The sequence below is a fragment of the Pseudophryne corroboree genome, chromosome 7, assembly GCF_028390025.1.
Source record: "Pseudophryne corroboree isolate aPseCor3 chromosome 7, aPseCor3.hap2, whole genome shotgun sequence".
In the NCBI taxonomy this organism is placed as follows: Eukaryota; Metazoa; Chordata; class Amphibia; order Anura; family Myobatrachidae; genus Pseudophryne; species Pseudophryne corroboree.
In genome coordinates this window covers 23,208,476-23,226,382 of record NC_086450.1, presented here as the reverse complement: position 1 = coordinate 23,226,382, position 17,907 = coordinate 23,208,476, and positions in this window count along the sequence as shown.

Below are 17,907 nucleotides of genomic sequence, written 5' to 3'. Positions count from 1 at the left end.
GAACTAGCACAGTGCCTGTAGTCACCCGCTGCCCAGAGCTAGGAGCTAGCATAGTGCCTGTAATCATCCACCCGCTGCCCAGAGCCAGGAACTAGCACAGCGCTTGTAATCACCCACTGCCCAGAGCCAGGAACTAGCACAGAGCCTGTAATCACCCACTGCCCAGAGCCAGGAACTAGCACAGCGCCTGTAATCACCCACTGCCCAGAGCCAGGAACTAGCACATAGCCTGTAATCACCCACTGCTCAGAGCCAGGAACTAGCACAGTGCCTGTAATCACCAACTGCCCAGAGCATGGAACTAGCACAGTGCCTGTAATCACCAACCACCCAGAGCCAGGAACTAGCACAGTGCCTGTAATCACACGCTGCCCAGAGCCAGGAACTAGCACAGTGCCTGTAATCACCCGCTGCCCAGAGCCAGGAACTAGCACAGTGCCTGTAATCACCAACTGCCCAGAACCAGGAACTAGCACAGTGCCTGTAATCACCAACTGCCCAGAACAAGGAACTAGCACAGTGCCTGTAATCACCCACTGCCCAGAGCCAGGAACTAGCACAGAGCCTGTAATCACCCACTGCCCAGAGCCAGGAACTAGCACAGAGCCTGTAATCACCAACTGCCCAGAGCCAGGAACTAGCACAGAGCCTGTAATCACCCTCTGCCCAGAGCCAGGAACTAGCACAGAGCCTGTAATCACCAACTGCCAGGAACTAGCACAGTGCCTGTAATCACCCACTGCCCAGAGCCAGGAACTAGCACAGTGCCTGTAATCACCCACTGCCCAGAGCCAGGAACTAGCACAGTGCCTGTAATCACCACCTGCCCAGAGCCAGGAACTATCACAGTGCCTGTAATCACCCACTGCCCAGAGTCAGGGACTATTCACAGTGCCTGTAATCACCCACTGCCCAGAGCCAGGAACAAGCACAGTGCCTATAATCACCCACTGCCCAGAGCCAGGAACTAGCACAGTGCCTGTAATCACCCACTGCCTAGAGTCAGGAACTAGCACAGTGCCTATAATCACCCACTGCCCAGAGCCAGGTCTAACACAGTGCCTGTAATCACCCACTGCCCAGAGCCAGGAACTAGCACAGTGCCTGTAATCACCCACTGCCCAGAGACACTGTAGTGCAGAGCCTAACCAATTTGATGCCCTAGGCAAGATTTTGGCTGTTGCCCCTTAGCACCACCGCTGGTTCCGCCTCTAACCTTGCACCTCTTTCCCAGCACCATCACCCCTCACCCATAGGAGTCCTTATTTTGGTGTGTGTACCCCCTATATTTTAAATAGGAACAGTTCGCACATTTGGCACACAGCCCAAAAAGGGGTGTGTTTTTGCTGGCAAGGGGCACGGCCACACAATAACCCCAATTACAATTACGCCACAAAGTACTGCAACTTTATTCACATTTGATTATGTGATAGTGTCCATAATTCATATTACATCCCACAGTAGGATCACTTTACCTTATAAATGTTACTCCTCACAGTAGAGCCCCTTATTCATATTACATCACACTGAATTGCTCCTTATTCACATTACACCACACCATATTGCTCTTTATTCACATTAGACGACACAGTAGTGCCCTTTCTATACGCAACGCCACAAAGTAGAGCACCTTATACACATAATGCCACACATTAATGCATTTATACACATTCCACACAGTAATGCCCCTTACACATATGAGACACCTTATTAATGTCCTTATAAACATAATGCGCCTTACACATTATGACAACCTTTATTAATGCCCTTTTACACATAATGTCCCTTACACATATGCTGCACATTATTAATGCCCTTATACACATAATGACACACATAGTGCCCCCTACACATTTTCTGCACATTATTAGTGCCCCTATACACATAATGACACGCATACAGTAGTACCCTGTTATACTTATGCGGCACATTATTAATGCCCTTATACACATAATGACACACATAGTGGCCCCTTACACATATGTTGCACATTATGAATGCATTTTTACATGACACACATAATGCTCCTTACACATATTCCGAACACTACTGCACAACCAACCCACTCACATGCACACAGCACTCGCACTTCCACTAACACTGTGACCTCTGCCTCTGCTTGGATACAGATGTGTCCTCATAAATCTTGCCTCAATGCTAACGTCGGGCACCTTTTTTTTTTTAATGAAAATTATTTGCATTGCAATGTGGCTAGGATGCACAAGCAGCTTTTGCTGATTAAAATGATATGCGGCATGCCTATATACCGTGTGAGACTGTGGCTGTATCTCCATATGAAATGCTACACACAGAATATAGGCATAGAAACATAGAAACATAGAATGTGACGGCAGATAAGAACCACTTGGCCCATCTAGTCTGCCCCTTTTTTTTATCCTTTAGGTAATCTCAACCCTTTTTGAACCTTAATTCTTTGTAAGGATAATCATATGCCTATCCCAAGCATGTTTAAATTGCTCTACAGTCTTAGCCTCTACCACCTCTGATGGGAGACTATTCCACTTATCCACTACCCTTTCTGTGAAGTAATTTTTCCTTAAATTTCCCCTGAACCTCCCCCCCTCCAGTCTCAATGTATGCCCTCGGGTTCTAATACTTCTTTTCCTTTGAAGAATGTTTCCCTCCTGAACTTTGTTAAGACCCTTGATATATGTGAAAGTTTCTATCATGTCCCCCCTTTCCCTTCTCTCCTCCAAACTATACATGTTAAGATCTTTTAGCCTCTCCGGGTAAGTTTTGTGATGTAGGCCATGCACCATTTTAGTTGCCCTTCTTTGTACACTCTCTAATGTATTTATATCCTTCTGGAGATAGGGTCTCCAGAACTGGACACAGTATTCCAGATGGGGCCGATAGGCATGTTGCATATCATTTTAATCAGCAGAAGCTACTGATGCCCCTAGGCATATCAAATGCCATAGGCAATTGCCTAGTTTGCCTATGCCTATGCCCGGCTCTGCTGTAGTGTATGTATTACCATTACCAGTTTCAGAACCATTACATAAAATATGATTCAGTAGTTTAAAGTAAAACAGCAGAATATCAAACATGTCTAATACACTGACGAAGTAGCAATAATTCACATAATAGTAATAATAACCATTATAAACGGTTGCGGACAAGATACTTGTCACACAATCTCTGATTCTTGGAGTGCGTCATCATGACCACACAAAGTACACAAAGCACTCACATCCATAATTCCTGTATGGTTGAGTCTCGTTAGGAGTCACACAATACTGCGCATCGTTTAGGGAAACATGAGGAAACTTTATGGCGAGTCTTATACAAGTGGTGACGGAGGAAAGTGATTTATTATTCTCGCTGTGTAATTAGTGTCAGTATAAATTACACTTGAAGAACTAACAGTTTACAGTTTTACAATGGGAAACAAAGTTTTTCGTGGAATCAGTATAAATATTATGTGACCAGGAATAGTATCTATGTAAGCGGAAGGTCGCTGATTTACAAGAGAAGGGTCATGGAATCCGTAGCTCGGGACTACAATCACAAACATGGCAGAATACACCTGCAACCACCAGTGGTCTTATGTCCCTTTATTTAGGGTTTTCAAGGACTCACTACAGATGGGCTCCTTCAGCTGGACTTTATACTCTAGAATATGTAGCGGAGGATGAAGTTTGGGATTTCCCTGATGCACAGTGGCCATACCCCTATTTTTGGAGCATATCTTGCACGAAGTTGCACTCACACTCTTCAGCAGTAAGTGCAAGAAAGTACGGGCAATGCAGAACTTGTAAATGACAATATACACGTTTCCATACTGTGTACAGGCTGCAGAGAGGCAGAGACATTAGTTGAGAACAGTAGGGTGGGCACACGGAAATGAAGCAAATCCATAGAGATGCCAATTTATGAGATTTTGTAATCCATGCCTCTTTTATTCCATGTCAAACAGTAAGTATGTACGTACGTTAAAACTCAGTAATTATGTTCTCTGCTGCACCTAGGCACACCAAGGTTTATTAGCATAAGCCTTTCATCTATTGTTCTCAGCTGCAATACAATACAGAGAGAGAACAATACAGCAGGGGATTAAGTCATTACAGGAGGGGAATAAGTCTGACAGCCCTGGTTCAGTTTATCCTAGTAAAGGGATAAATGAGCAGGGCTCCTTCTGTAAATGATGTTAACAAAACAGAATGCAATTCAGTAGAATAACTAATAAGCAAAGAAGAATCAATACTCAAATTATATGTGGAAGTTCTTAAATGTCTTTCATATCTTCAGTCATCTGAGGGGTCCTCTTCATCAAGTGATGGTCAGTCTCACTCCAGATGCACCAAGTGCAGGTCCAGTACATGTTGCAGAAACCCAGTTAAACACGGGGAAGACCTCCTCCATATAATGTATTTTGTCGTTACACAGCTACTCTCAGGAGGAAATCACAAGACCGCCTGTCAGGATCCCCGTGGCTGACGCCGGAATCCCGATAGGCGGTGAAATGCTGCCGCTGGCATACCGGTGCCACGGCTTTTCTCCCTCTGTGGGTGTCAACGCCACTCATAGCGGGAGAATATAACTTGTGGCGAGTGCAGCGAGCACGCAAGGGGGCTTTCTAGTGCTCGCCCCACTGCCGGCATACTGTCGGTACCTTGACAGCCAACATCCCGGCCGCCGGTAAATAGTATGTATTCCCTACCCTCTATATTGTCTTATCTTCAAGGTCTGTTTGCCATTCTGTTACCAAGAGAAGGTCTGTCAGGTCTGTGTATGTATAAAACGTCTTCTCGTACTAAAACTGCAATTATGTAGAAAATAGGAATTTAATACCTAGCTGTAATTCCTTTTCTCGTAGTCCGTAGTGGATACTGGGGAACTGTACTTTAGTACCATGGGGTATAGATCAAGGTCCACTGGAGCCTGGCACTTTAAAAACCTTTAGTGTGTGCATGTGTGTGCTGGCTCCTCCTCTCTATGCCCCTCCTACCAGACTCAGTCTAGGAAACTGTGCCCGAGGAGACGGACATACCACGAGAGAAGAAAACAGGTACAACAGCGGTGAGGCACTAAGCCAACACACAACCATAAACGAAAAGGAGAGCGCTAAACAGAACAGAGGATAGCAACACCAACCTAACCAGGATAGCACAGCTATCCCAACAACAAAAGAAGACCGCAACGGCGAGCCAACCAAACCCTTACCCAGGTAAGCAGGAAATCGAAGCAGTGAGGCGGGGCGCCAGTATCCACTACGGACTACGAGAAAAGGAATTACCGGTAGGTATTAAATTCCTATTTTCTCTTACGTCCTAGTGGATACTCGGGAACTGTACTTTAGTACCATGGGGAAGTCCCAAAGCTCCCAAATGGGTGGGAGAGTGCTGAGACCACTGTAAAACCGCCTGACCAAACTGAAGGTCATCATTGGCCAAGGTGTCAAACCAATAGAACTTAACAAAAGTGTTCGAACCAGACAAAGTAGCAGCTCGGCATAACTGCAAGGCCGAGAAACCCTGGGCAGCCGCCCAGGAAAAGCACACACACCTTGTCGAGTGAGCTTGAATAGACGTCGGCAAAGGCAGAGCCGCCGAAGTATAGGCCTGTTGAATGGTCAACCTGAGCCAACAAGCAATTGATTGCTTAGAAGACTGATGACCAATCTTGGTGGCATCATAAAGGACAAACAGCGAATCAGATTTCCAATGACAAGCACATCCAAGGACTCTGGACCAATGGAAGCGTCAGACAAAACCGGAACCACGATGGATTGATTCACATGAAAAGCTGAAACCACTTTTGGCAAAAAATGAGGTCGGGTCCTAAGTTCCGCCCTGTCTTCATGGAAAATCAAATAAGGGCTCTGTCAGGATAAGGCCCCCAATTCAGAGACACGTCTGGCAGATGCCAATGCTAATAACATCACCGTCTTCCAGGTAAGAAATATAAATTCCACCCTATGTAAGGGTTCAAACCAATCCGATTGAAGAAAGGACAGAACCACATTGAGATCCCATGGAGCCGTGGGAGGTACGAAGGGCGGATGCATATGAAGAACTCCTTTTAGGAAAGTTTGTACTTCCGGCAACATGGCGAGTTGTTTCTGGAAGAAAATAGAAAGCGCTGAAATTTGCACTTGCAGGAAAAGTAGAAAACGACCAATTCTAAATTCCACAGGAGAAACCTTTCTATTTTCACACCAGGAAACATACTATTTCCATATACGATGATAATGTTTTGATGTAACCATCTTCCTGGCCTGGACCATAGTGGAAATAACCCTGGAGGGAAGGCCTTTTCTGGCTAGAATCTCCCTCTCAACGTCCAAGCTGTCAAATGTAGCTGCTGTCGGTCTGGATAGACGAACGGACCTTGTTGAAGAAGATCCTTTTGGAGCGGCAGAGGCCAGGGATCCTCCCCAGCCATGGATAGGAGGTCCGAGTACCACGCCTGATGAGGCCAATCTGGGGCAATTAGAATTGCCTAAACCCTTTCCCTTCTTAGTCTTTTTAGAACCCTTGGGATTAGCGGTACACAAACTGGTACACCCACGGTGTTGTCAGCGTGTCCACTGCTACAGCCTGTGGATCCCTCATTCTGGAACAGTAACGGCATAGCTTCTTGTTGAGACGAGAAGCCATCAGAACTATCTGCGGACAGCCCCACCGATGAATTAACTGTTGAAACACCTGGGGATGTGGGCCCCATTCCCCCGGATGGAGGTCGTGTCTGCTGAGGAAGTCTGCTTCCCAGTTGTCCACTCCTGGAATGAATATGGCTGAGATGGTCATTACGTTGGCCTCGGCCAAAAAAGAGTATGTTTGACACTTCTTGCATCACCGCTCTGCTTATTGTTCCCTCTTGTTGATTTATGTACGCCACCGCCGTGGCGTTATCCGATTAAACCTGGATCACCTGATCTTTCAAGAGATGGGAAGCTTGCAGAAGAGCATTGAAAACTGCCCTGAGTTCCAGGATGCTTAACAGCAGAGCAGATTCCTGAACTGACCATATCCTCTGGAACTGGGCCCCTTGGGTCACAGTCCCCCAACCCCGGAGGCCGGCATCTGTTGTCAGTAGAATCCACGAGTGGATATTGAAATTCCTGCCTTCTACCAGGTGAGGAACTTGTAGCCACCATAATAGAGAAATCCGGTCTTTCGGAGATAAGGTCACTTTCTGATGCATGTGAAGGTGAGACCCTGACCATTTGTCCAGCAGATCCAGCTGAAATGGCCGGGTATGCAATCTGCCGTATTGGATTGCTTCATAAGCAGCAACCATCCTGCCCAGCAAGCGGATGCACAGATGTATGGATACCTTGCGAGGACGGAGCACTGAGCGGACCATAGCCTGAATTGCCAAGGCCTTGTCCATTGGAAGAAACACATTTTGAGACACTGTATCCAGTATCATTCCCAGGAACTGAAGACGTTGGGTCGGATCCAGGTGAGAGTTCTGAAAATTTAGGATCCACCCATGATTCGTAAGTAGGCGAGTCATCAGACCGATGCTGTGCAGTAGACGCTCCCTGGACATAGCCTTTATCAGGAGATCGTCCAAGTAGGGGACTATGTTGACTCCCATCATGCACAGTTGCAGCATCATCTCCGCCATGACTTTGGTGAAGACCCTCGGAGCTGTGGATAGTCCAAAGGGTAAGGCCTGAAATTGGAAAAGGTCGTCCAATATGGTAAACCTGAGGTAAGCATGATGAGGGGGCCACATGGGAATGTGTACGTAAGCATCCTTGACATCCAGAGATACCAGGAATTTCCCCTCCTCCAGACCTGATACCACCGCCCGCAGGGATTCCATCTTGAATTTGAACACACGAAGATACGGGTTTAGAGACTTCAGGTTCAAGATGGGTCGCACCGAACAGTCTGGTCTTGGAACGACAAAAAGACTGGAGTAAAAACCCTTGTTTTGTAACGGAGGAGATACTGGAACCACCACCCCTGTCCGCAAAAGTTTTTGAATAGCCTCTTGCAGTATAACTTTTGCTGCGGACAAAACTGGTACGCCCGATTTGAAAAATCTGGGAGGAGCAAGTGCTTGAAATTCCAGCCGGTATCCCTGGGAAATGAGATCCCTCGCTCAGGGATCCCGGCAGGACTTCGCCGACACGTGGGCAAAGTGTTGAAGATGAGCACCTACCTGAAAGTCGCCATGCTGCTGGGGCCAACCGTCACGTGGAAGGCATAGCGGCAGGGGATCCGGTGGTCGGGTCCAGGGACGCAGCAGATGCAGGTTTACGGAACTTACCAAGAGATCCTCTGGGAGTGGTGGAGACCCCTCGGCCCCTGCCTCTGAACCTTGCCACAAAAGGACTGCAAGGAGGGTCCTGTGTAAGAACGTCGAGCAGGTGGTGCAGCCAACGGCAGATAGGTAGACTTACCCGCCGTTGCCTGGGAGATCCATTTATTTAACTCGTCCGCAAACAAGGCATCACCTGTAAAGGGAAGATTTTCTACCCCCCTTTTTGGAATCAGCGTCCGCTGACCATTGACGTAACCACAGAGCTCTGCGTGCCGAAACTGCAATAGCAGCAGTGCGGCCATTTTTCTTACACAATTCCTTTATAGCCTCGCTCATAAAATTTGCAGCATCCTGTATGTGTTGCAGCAGAGTAATGACCTCATCCTGGGGCAGAGTGTCTAATCCATTAATAATATTATCAGACCACTTGACTACCGTGCTACGCCCACTGCCATATATATTGCCTTGAGAGTGGTCTCAATTTTACGGTCAGCAGGGTCTTTAAGGGATACAGCCCCTGGCACCGGCAGAACCAATTTCTTAGACAGTCTGGACACAGACGTATTGACTGATGAGGGGTTTTCCCATACCTTCCTGTCCTCAGCTGGAGGGGAAAAGTAGATAAAAAACCCCTGGAGTTTTAAATTTCTTGTCATCGTTTACCCATGCCTTCCTGGCCAGGGAGTTTCATTCCTCAGACACAGGAAACGTGGCTGAGGTCTTGGGTCTAACATTAAAGTACAACTCCTCATCTGGTTCTGCTTCCTGATCTGGCATGTGAAGAACCTCTCTTACAGCATAAATGAGGGCCTCCACCCCTGGGGACAGAGAGCTGACCTCGTCCATATCATCATCATCATCATCCACATCAGACTGATCAGAATCAGACTGGAGCAGCTGTGGCAGTGAGCGCCTATGTGAAACCAAGAGAGGGCGCTGAGAAGCCTTTCTGGTATCTGCTGCTTTAGCCATACAATCAATAGACTGTTTCAATACCTGTCTATCCTTTTTATCTGCAGCTAATTCTGAATTTATATTTTGAATCATGCTTTTAAAACTATCTAGCCAGTCAGGTGCCTGTGACCTGTGTCCCTGTGGAGATAAGGAACATTGTTCACACATGAGGGACCCCGCAGAAGAAGGGATAGAGTTACAAGCAGCACACATAACCATGTCCACAGACATACTGTATACAACTGTAGTACAGCACAACTCACTGAAAAACACCTCCACACAGACCCTAGAGAGCCCCTGGAGTGACACAGAGAAACCGAGGCCAGCACACAGAACACAGCAGCTCGTGTGTGAAAATATGTGTATCAACTTAGAGAAGTGCAGCGGCGCTACAGCTGGTTTGCTAGCCCCCTGCTATGACCCCCTGGTACCAGTACAGAGTCTGTAACAGCGTGGGTCCGTGGAGGAACAGCGTGCATGCAGCCTTAAAGATCCACAGCAGCAGGAAATGGCGCCTTCCCACCTCTGGTCCCGCTCTCCGGGAAGCCCCGCCCCTTGTAATGGCGCATGTTCCTACTAATGCTTATACTGGCTGAAATAAAATAAACAGTACACACAAAGCCTACTGACAGTGAGCACTGTGGAGAATATGCCCGCTGAGCCAGTGTAGTCCGTGGGGGACACCGCACCAGGGACCCACTAACCGGGACCCCGGTGTTGACACTCACTGCATAGGACGACCTTCAGCATCTGTTAGAGGGTGGCGGCTAGCTGCTGGCGTGGGCACACACACTAACGGTGTTTGATCAGCACCTCAGAAGCTCAGTGTCCTGTCAGCTGGGATAACGAACCATTAACCCTCAGGAGGTTGGTTCGGTCCCCCCTCTAAGTCCCATGAAGCAGGTAGCCTGGTTGCCAACCAGAACTACCTGAAAATAACTAACTAAAATAAAAAATAAAGGAAACTCTCTGGAGCTCCAGAGAAATGCACCCGGCTTCTTGGGCACATTTTTCTAAACTGAGTCTGGTAGGAGGGGCATAGAGGGGAGCCAGCACACACATACACACACTAAAGGTTTTTAAAGTGCCACGCTCCAGTGGACCCAATCTATACCCCATGGTACTAAAGTACAGTTCCCCAGTATCCACCAGGACATAAGAGAAATCATTTTAAGAAACTGGGGCTAAATGAATTACCCTGCAATATGTGGGAGAAGAGGTATCAGTGCACACTGTGTGTCCTATACCACTTCCCCCCTATGTATGAAGGCTGCGGTGCAGGCACAACGGCACGGGCGCTGTCCATATCGGCACTGCTATCTCAAAGATCGCAGGCTGATATGCGCGACCAATGTATGAACGGTCAGCATCATTGACCTTCTAGACACTTGCAGCTGCAGGGATAGAGCTGTTCCTGCCTGTGGCGGGTGCCAGCTCCTGACAGCGCTGGGAATCTTGCGTGAGTAGTGAGATCCCGCACATGCGCAGAGGAGCTGGCCCGGGACAGGAAGACACAGCGCCTCAGCACTGAGCTGACGCGCTGTGCGCTCAGGCGGGCATCGCCGGAGGGGGGAGCGTGCTTTGGCAGACAAGATGATACATCTCTTCGATGTCACTTTCTGCTTCGCCTCGGTAATGAGGCGTAGCAGGAAGTGTTATAGCAGCGTGCCGCTATAATTCATTTACTTACCGGTAACCGACCTTTGTATTTACCCATTCTGAAATAACGCTGGCAAACACTATTCTCTCTTGTATGCTGTATGACATCTCATAACAATTGTATGTAGAAATAGGGTACCACTTTCACAGTTATAAAATAAGCTTGTGATGTTGTTAAAAATGTTACAGTGGTGGTCCCAAAGTGTCGAAACAGATGCATTTCATTGTGCAAAAATACACAACTTCATCAGATGAAGGCATGAGTTATCCTACAATGAAACGCGCCAGAACACAACTTCAGGACTACCAGTGGACAGATTGTGTACAACATCCTCAGCTTATTTATAACTAACACCATCAAGTCTTCGCGCTATTGTTGGAAGTAAGCACAATATATCCATTTGTTGAACGTTTCTTGGAATTTTCAGACCAACTAAATGTGGGTTTATTATAACAGTTATAAAATACCTCTAAACAGCCGCAGTGTTTGAGGGGACAGTCACAACATTTGGAGAGGATTGTGACCTTGGGTTCCTTTTTCACAATGTACCAGTTGAGAAAGTTATGTAACAACTTAACTTGTTTATGATTTAGCAGAAAAAAAAATAAAGTTTTATTGAACTGAAACGGGTGATAGATAATTAGTGAGACAATTACACATTTGCGTGGGGCGTCTGTAAACATTGCAGTTCCTTCAGGTGTGCTGAGCTGATAGTGAAGACAAATTTTGTGCTGTGTTTTATAAATAAATTCCACTATGACGTGGCCGTTTCATGCATGTGTATTTAGACATTTTTTTCTATATTTTTTTTTATTAAAAAAATAATAATAATCAGAAAACCCAATTAGATATATAATGATATTACTATATAAAATAAAATAATTTTTGGTTCTTGCATGATTCAATATTGTATCTGATTTTTACTATGACTAAACATTATGGAAACCTTCAATAAAACATATACTGGGGAAAAAAATGTTATTAGAAAACCCGCCAGTGTAGTTTAAGCATACATGTATTGTATTTAAGGTTTTATTATACTTATTACACTATTGCACATTTTTTTTATTGATTGATACAGGGATAGTCATTTAAACATGCTGGTCAGTATTGTGCCCAAATATTTTTTTTAAAAAGCACAAATTTTCTCACCTTCTAAGAGATCTTGTGAAGAGAGAATATATCATCACAGCCATCACTAATTGGAATTTATACAGGAGAGGAGTTAATTTTGCACTCATATTTTTTTTTCACCTCCAAAAGGTGTATTTAAACAATCTCGGCAATTTTGTTTTTTGTTAAAAACTATAGGCTCAAAATTTGCATCCATTTTTGATGGAAACCTCTTCCTTTTTAGTGTTTGTTGTACAGGGAGTTCGGAAAAAGCCTCCACAGTGACTGTGTGCTAAGCAAGTCTCCCTGCAGAGAATGTGTGCTACGTAATATAAACATAATTGTTTTTAAACACTTAAATAAACAATGGTAAGTCTACCATAACACTTCTTTTCTGCAGCAGAATACACAGGTTTCCACAGGGAAACATCAGGGATGTCCTAAAGCAGTTCCTCAAGGGAGGGGACACGCCTTAGCAAATGTGAAAATCCGGCGTCCAAAGAAAGCATCCTGGGAGGCAAAAGGTATCAAAGGCATAGAACCTAAGATCAAAGGCATAGAACCTAAGAAACGTGTTCACTGAGGACCACTTAGCCGCCTTTCACAATTGTTCTCGGAAGCGCCACGGCGGGTCGCCCAAGAAGGTCCAACAGACCGAGTAGAATGGGCCTTAATTGCAGTAGGAGCTGGGAGTCCAGCCTGCGCATAAACTTGTGCAATCACCATTCTCATCCACCTGGCCAAGGTTTGCTTGTTCGCAGGCCAGCCACGCTTGTGGAAACCAAACTGGACAAAGAGTGCAACCGACCGTCTAATAGAGGCAGTCATCTCCACGTAGACACAGAGAGCCCTAACCACATCCAAAGAACGCTCTTTGGCTGACAAGTCCGAAGAGATAAAGGCCGGGACCACAATCTCTTGGTTAAGGTGAAAAGATGACACCACCTTAGGTAAATAACCGGGGAGAGTTCGCAGAACCGCCCGGTAACGGTGAAATATCAAAAAGGGTGGACGACAGGACAACGCGCCTAAATCCGACACCCTTCTAGCAGAGGCAATAGCCAGCAAGAACAGGGCCTTGGCCGTGAGCCATTTAAGGTTCACTGACTCAAAAGGTTGAAATCATTGGCGTTTCTATAATGGGTGCAGTGTGTGCGGTGCACACGGGCCCGAGTCCCGGGGGGGCCCACACCGCACACACTGCACCCATTTCTCCTATACTTACTTTTCCGGAGTCCATCACTGACCGTGTGTGGGCCCCCTCCTCTCCCGTAGCTGTCGCGCCGCTGCTAGCGCACTGACCACTAGAGACTCTGGCACAGTGCCAGAGTATACAGCGCTCAGATCGCTAGCAGCGGCGCAACGGCTACAGGAGAGGAGGGGGCCCACACACGGAGTCTGCACACGGGTCCTCTCCTCTCTAGAGATGCCCCTGGTTCAAATGGAGACTCTTGCAAAGCATTCAGCACAACAGACAGATCCATGGAGCCACTGGAGGGACATAAGGAGGCTGAATACGTAGAACACCCTGAGTGAACGTATGAATATCAGGTACAGATTCAATCTTACGCTGGAACTACACCAACAAGGCAGATATGTGAACCTTGAGGGAGACCAGACGAAGACCTAAGTCCAGGCCTCTTTGTAGAAAAGCCAGAATTCTGGAAGTCTTAAAATCTACCAACATCATAGTTACTATCAGCACACCGGGTGAAATAAGTATGCCAAACCCTGCAATAAATCCGGGCAGAGGCCGGTTTGCAGGCCTTCAGCATAGTTTGAATTAGCGCCTCATTAAATCCTTTGGCCCTCAGAAGTGATGCTTCAAGAGCCACGCCGTCAAAACCAGTCTGGCCAGGTCCGGATAAAGAAAAAGAAATGACTGATTGCGCTATATTACCAGGTGCGTATATGAATAAAGACACATTTAAAATATACCTCTCTGGTTCTTTTTAATTAAAAAAAATCACAAATATAAATGTATAAAAAAAACACAATATGCATGCATATTCACTATGAGCTCACTTAAAAACTCTAACACTAATTCTGTGTTTAAGCATCCAGTGTACAGATCTGTTTTAGGAGCAATTTTATTTCTTCTACTGTTGTATGTAAATAACTGATATTCCCACAACAATAAATGTTTTTCCCAATGTATTGGGACTCAGTCCTCTGAATAGAGACACAGTTCCTGTTTGTGTACTGTCCCACAGTCTATGAACTGTCAATTTAAGACAAGTGAGTGCCGCTTACCGCCGCAGCCGTGAGCACGGACGTGCTGGGGAGATCCTCACTGTGCACAGCGGCGTGTCTAGCTCTCCTTTCTCCCGTCTCTCTTTAGCGGTGTTGGATGGTCTCTACCCCTCAGCGTGCTGGAGCCGCTTGTATACAGACATATGCAGGGCAGACTCCCCATCTGGCTGACCGCGTCTCCTCCGATTGCGGCTCAGCCGGAGCGGCAGGTGTGTGGAGTCTGGTTGGTTGTCCTTAGCTCCCAGTCCAGCGGGGCAGATCCAAGTGTGGGGTGTCACTTGTCAGGGTGAACAGCATTCAGAGGAGATGCGGTCAGCCAGGTGGGGAGTCTGCCCTGCATATGTCCATATAAAAGCGGCTCCAGCACGCTGAGGGGTAGAGACCATCCAACACCGCTACCACCGCTAAAGAGAGACGGGAGAAAGGAGAGCTAGACACGCCGCTGTGCACAGTGAGGATCTCCCCAGCACGTCCGTGCTCACGGCTGCGGCGGTAAGCGGCACTCACTTGTCTTAAATTGACAGTTCATAGACTGTGGGACAGTACACAAACAGGAACTGTGTCTCTATTCAGAGGATACATTGGGAAAAACATCCCCGTAGACTGGCATCTGTTGTCAGCAGGACCCAGTTTGGGATCCAGAATGGACAGCCCCTGTACAATTTCTGTTCCTGGAGCCACCATTTCACCTGAAATAATGACTCCTAGATCCCTTTCCTCCTCAGTACTTTCCAGTATACTGCCATTAATACTATATTTATCCTTTATGTCACCTGAGATAGTGACTCCTAGATCCCTTTCCTCCTCAGTAGTTTCCAGTATAGTGCCATTAATACTATATTTATCCTTTATGTCACCTGAGATAGTGACTCCTAGATCCCTTTCCTCCTCAGTAGTTCCCAGTATAGTGCCATTAATACAGGTTGAGTATCCCATATCCAAATATTCCGAAATACGGAATATTCCGAAATACGGACTTTTTTGAGTGAGAGTGAGATAGTGAAACCTTTGTTTTTTGATGACTCAATGTACACAAACTTTGTTTAATACACAAAGTTATTAAAAATATTAGCTAAAACTACCTTCAGGCTGTGTGTATAAGGTGTATATGAAACATAAATGAATTGTGTGAATGTACACAAACTTTGTTTAATGTACAAAGTTATGAAAAATATTAGCTAAAACTACCTTCAGGCTGTGTGTATAAGGTGTATATGAAACATAAATGCATTCTGTGCTTAGATTTAGGTCCCATCACCATGATATCTCATTATGGTATGCAATTATTCCAAAATACGGAAAAATCCGATATCCAAAATACCTCTGGTCCCAAGCATTTTGGATAAGGGATACTCAACCTGTACTATATTTGTCCTTTATGTCACCTGAGATAGTGACTCCTAGATCCATTTCCTCCTCAGTAATTTCCAGTATAGCGCCATTAATACTATATTTATCCTTTATGTCACCTGAGATAGTGACTCCTAGATCCCTTTCCTCAGTAGTTCCCAGTATAGTGCCATTAATACTATATTTATCCTTTAGGTCACCTGAAATAGTGACTCCTAGATCCCTTTCCTCAGTAGTTCCCAGTATAGTGCCATTAATACTATATTTATCCTTTAGGTCACCTGAAATAGTGACTCCTAGATCCCTTTCCTCAGTAGTTCCCAGTATAGTGCCATTAAACCTATATTTATCCTTTAGGTCACCTGAAATAGTGACTCCTAGATCACTTTCCTCCTCAGTAGTTTCCAGTATAGTGCCATTAATACTATATTTATCCTTTATGTCACCTGAAATAGTGACTCCTAGATCCCTTTCCTCCTCAGTAGTGTCCAGTATAGTGCCATTAATACTATATTTATCCTTTATGTCACCTGAGATAGTAACTCCTAGATCCCTTTCCTCCTCAGTAGTTCCCAGTATAGTGCCATTAATACTATATTTATACAGGTTGAGTATCCCTTATCCAAAATGCTTGGGACAAGAGGTATTTTGGATATCGGATTTTTCCGTATTTTGGAATAATTGCATACCATAATGAGATATCATGGTGATGAGACCTAAATCTAAGCACAGAATGCATTTATGTTACATATACACCTTATACACACAGCCTGAAGGTAATTCTATCCAATATTTTTTATAACTTTGTGCATTAAACAAAGTGTGTCTACATTCACACAATTCATTTATGTTTCATATACACCTTATACACACAGCCTGAAGGTCATTTAATACAATATTTTTAATAATTTTGTGTATTAAACAAAGTTTGTGTACATTGAGCCATCAGAAAACAAAGGTTTCACTATCATAATCTCACTCTCACTAAAAAAAAGTCCGTATTTCGGAATATTTGGATATGGGATACTCAACCTGTACTTTATGTCACCTGAGATAGTGACTCCTAGATCCCTTTCCTCCTCAGTAGTTCCCAGTATAGTGCCATTAATACTATATTTGTCCTTTATGTCACCTGAGATAGTGACTCCTAGATCCATTTCCTCCTCAGTAATTTCCAGTATAGCGCCATTAATACTATATTTATCCTTTATGTCACCTGAGATAGTGACTCCTAGATCTCTTTCCTCCTCAGTAGTTCCCAGTATAGTGCCATTAATACTATATTTATCCTTTAGGTCACCTGAAATAGTGACTCCTAGATCCCTTTCCTCCTCAGTAGTTCCCAGTATAGTGCCATTAAACCTATATTTATCCTTTAGGTCACCTGAAATAGTGACTCCTAGATCCATTTCCTCCTCAGTAGTTTCCAGTATAGTGCCATTAATACTATATTTATCCTTTATGTCACCTGAAATAGTGACTCCTAGATCCCTTTCCTCCTCAGTAGTTCCCAGTATAGCACCATTAATACTATATTTATCCTTTATGTCACCTGAAATAGTGACTCCTAGATCCCTTTCCTCCTCAGTAGTGTCCAGTATAGTGCCATTAATACTATATTTATCCTTTATGTCACCTGAAATAGTGACTCCTAGATCCCTTTTCTCCTCAGTAGTTCCCAGTATAGTGCCATTAATACTATATTTATCCTTTATGTCACCTGAAATAGTGACTCCTAGATCCCTTTCCTCCTCAGTAGTTTCCAGTATAGTGCCATTAATACTATATTTATCCTTTATGTCACCTGAAATAGTGACTCCTAGATCCCTTTCCTCCTCAGTAGTTCCCAGTATAGTGCCATTAATACTATATTTATCCTTTATGTCACCTGAAATAGTGACTCCTAGATCCCTTTCCTCCTCAGTAGTGTCCAGTATAGTGCCATTAATACTATATTTATCCTTTATGTCACCTGAAATAGTGACTCCTAGATCCCTTTCCTCCTCAGTAGTTTCCAGTATAGTGCCATTAATACTATATTTATCCTTTATGTCACCTGAAATAGTGACTCCTAGATCCCTTTCCTCCTCAGTAGTTTCAGTATAGTGCTATTAATACTATATTTATCCTTTATGTCACCTGAAATAATGACTCCTAGATCCCTTTCCCTCCTCGGTAGTTTCCAGTATAGCGCCATTAATACTATATTTATCCTTTATGTTACCTGTGATAGTGACTCCTAGATCCCTTTCCTCCTCAGTAGTTTCCAGTATAGTGCCATTAATACTATACTTATCCTTTATGTCACCTGAAATAGTGACTCCTAGATCCCT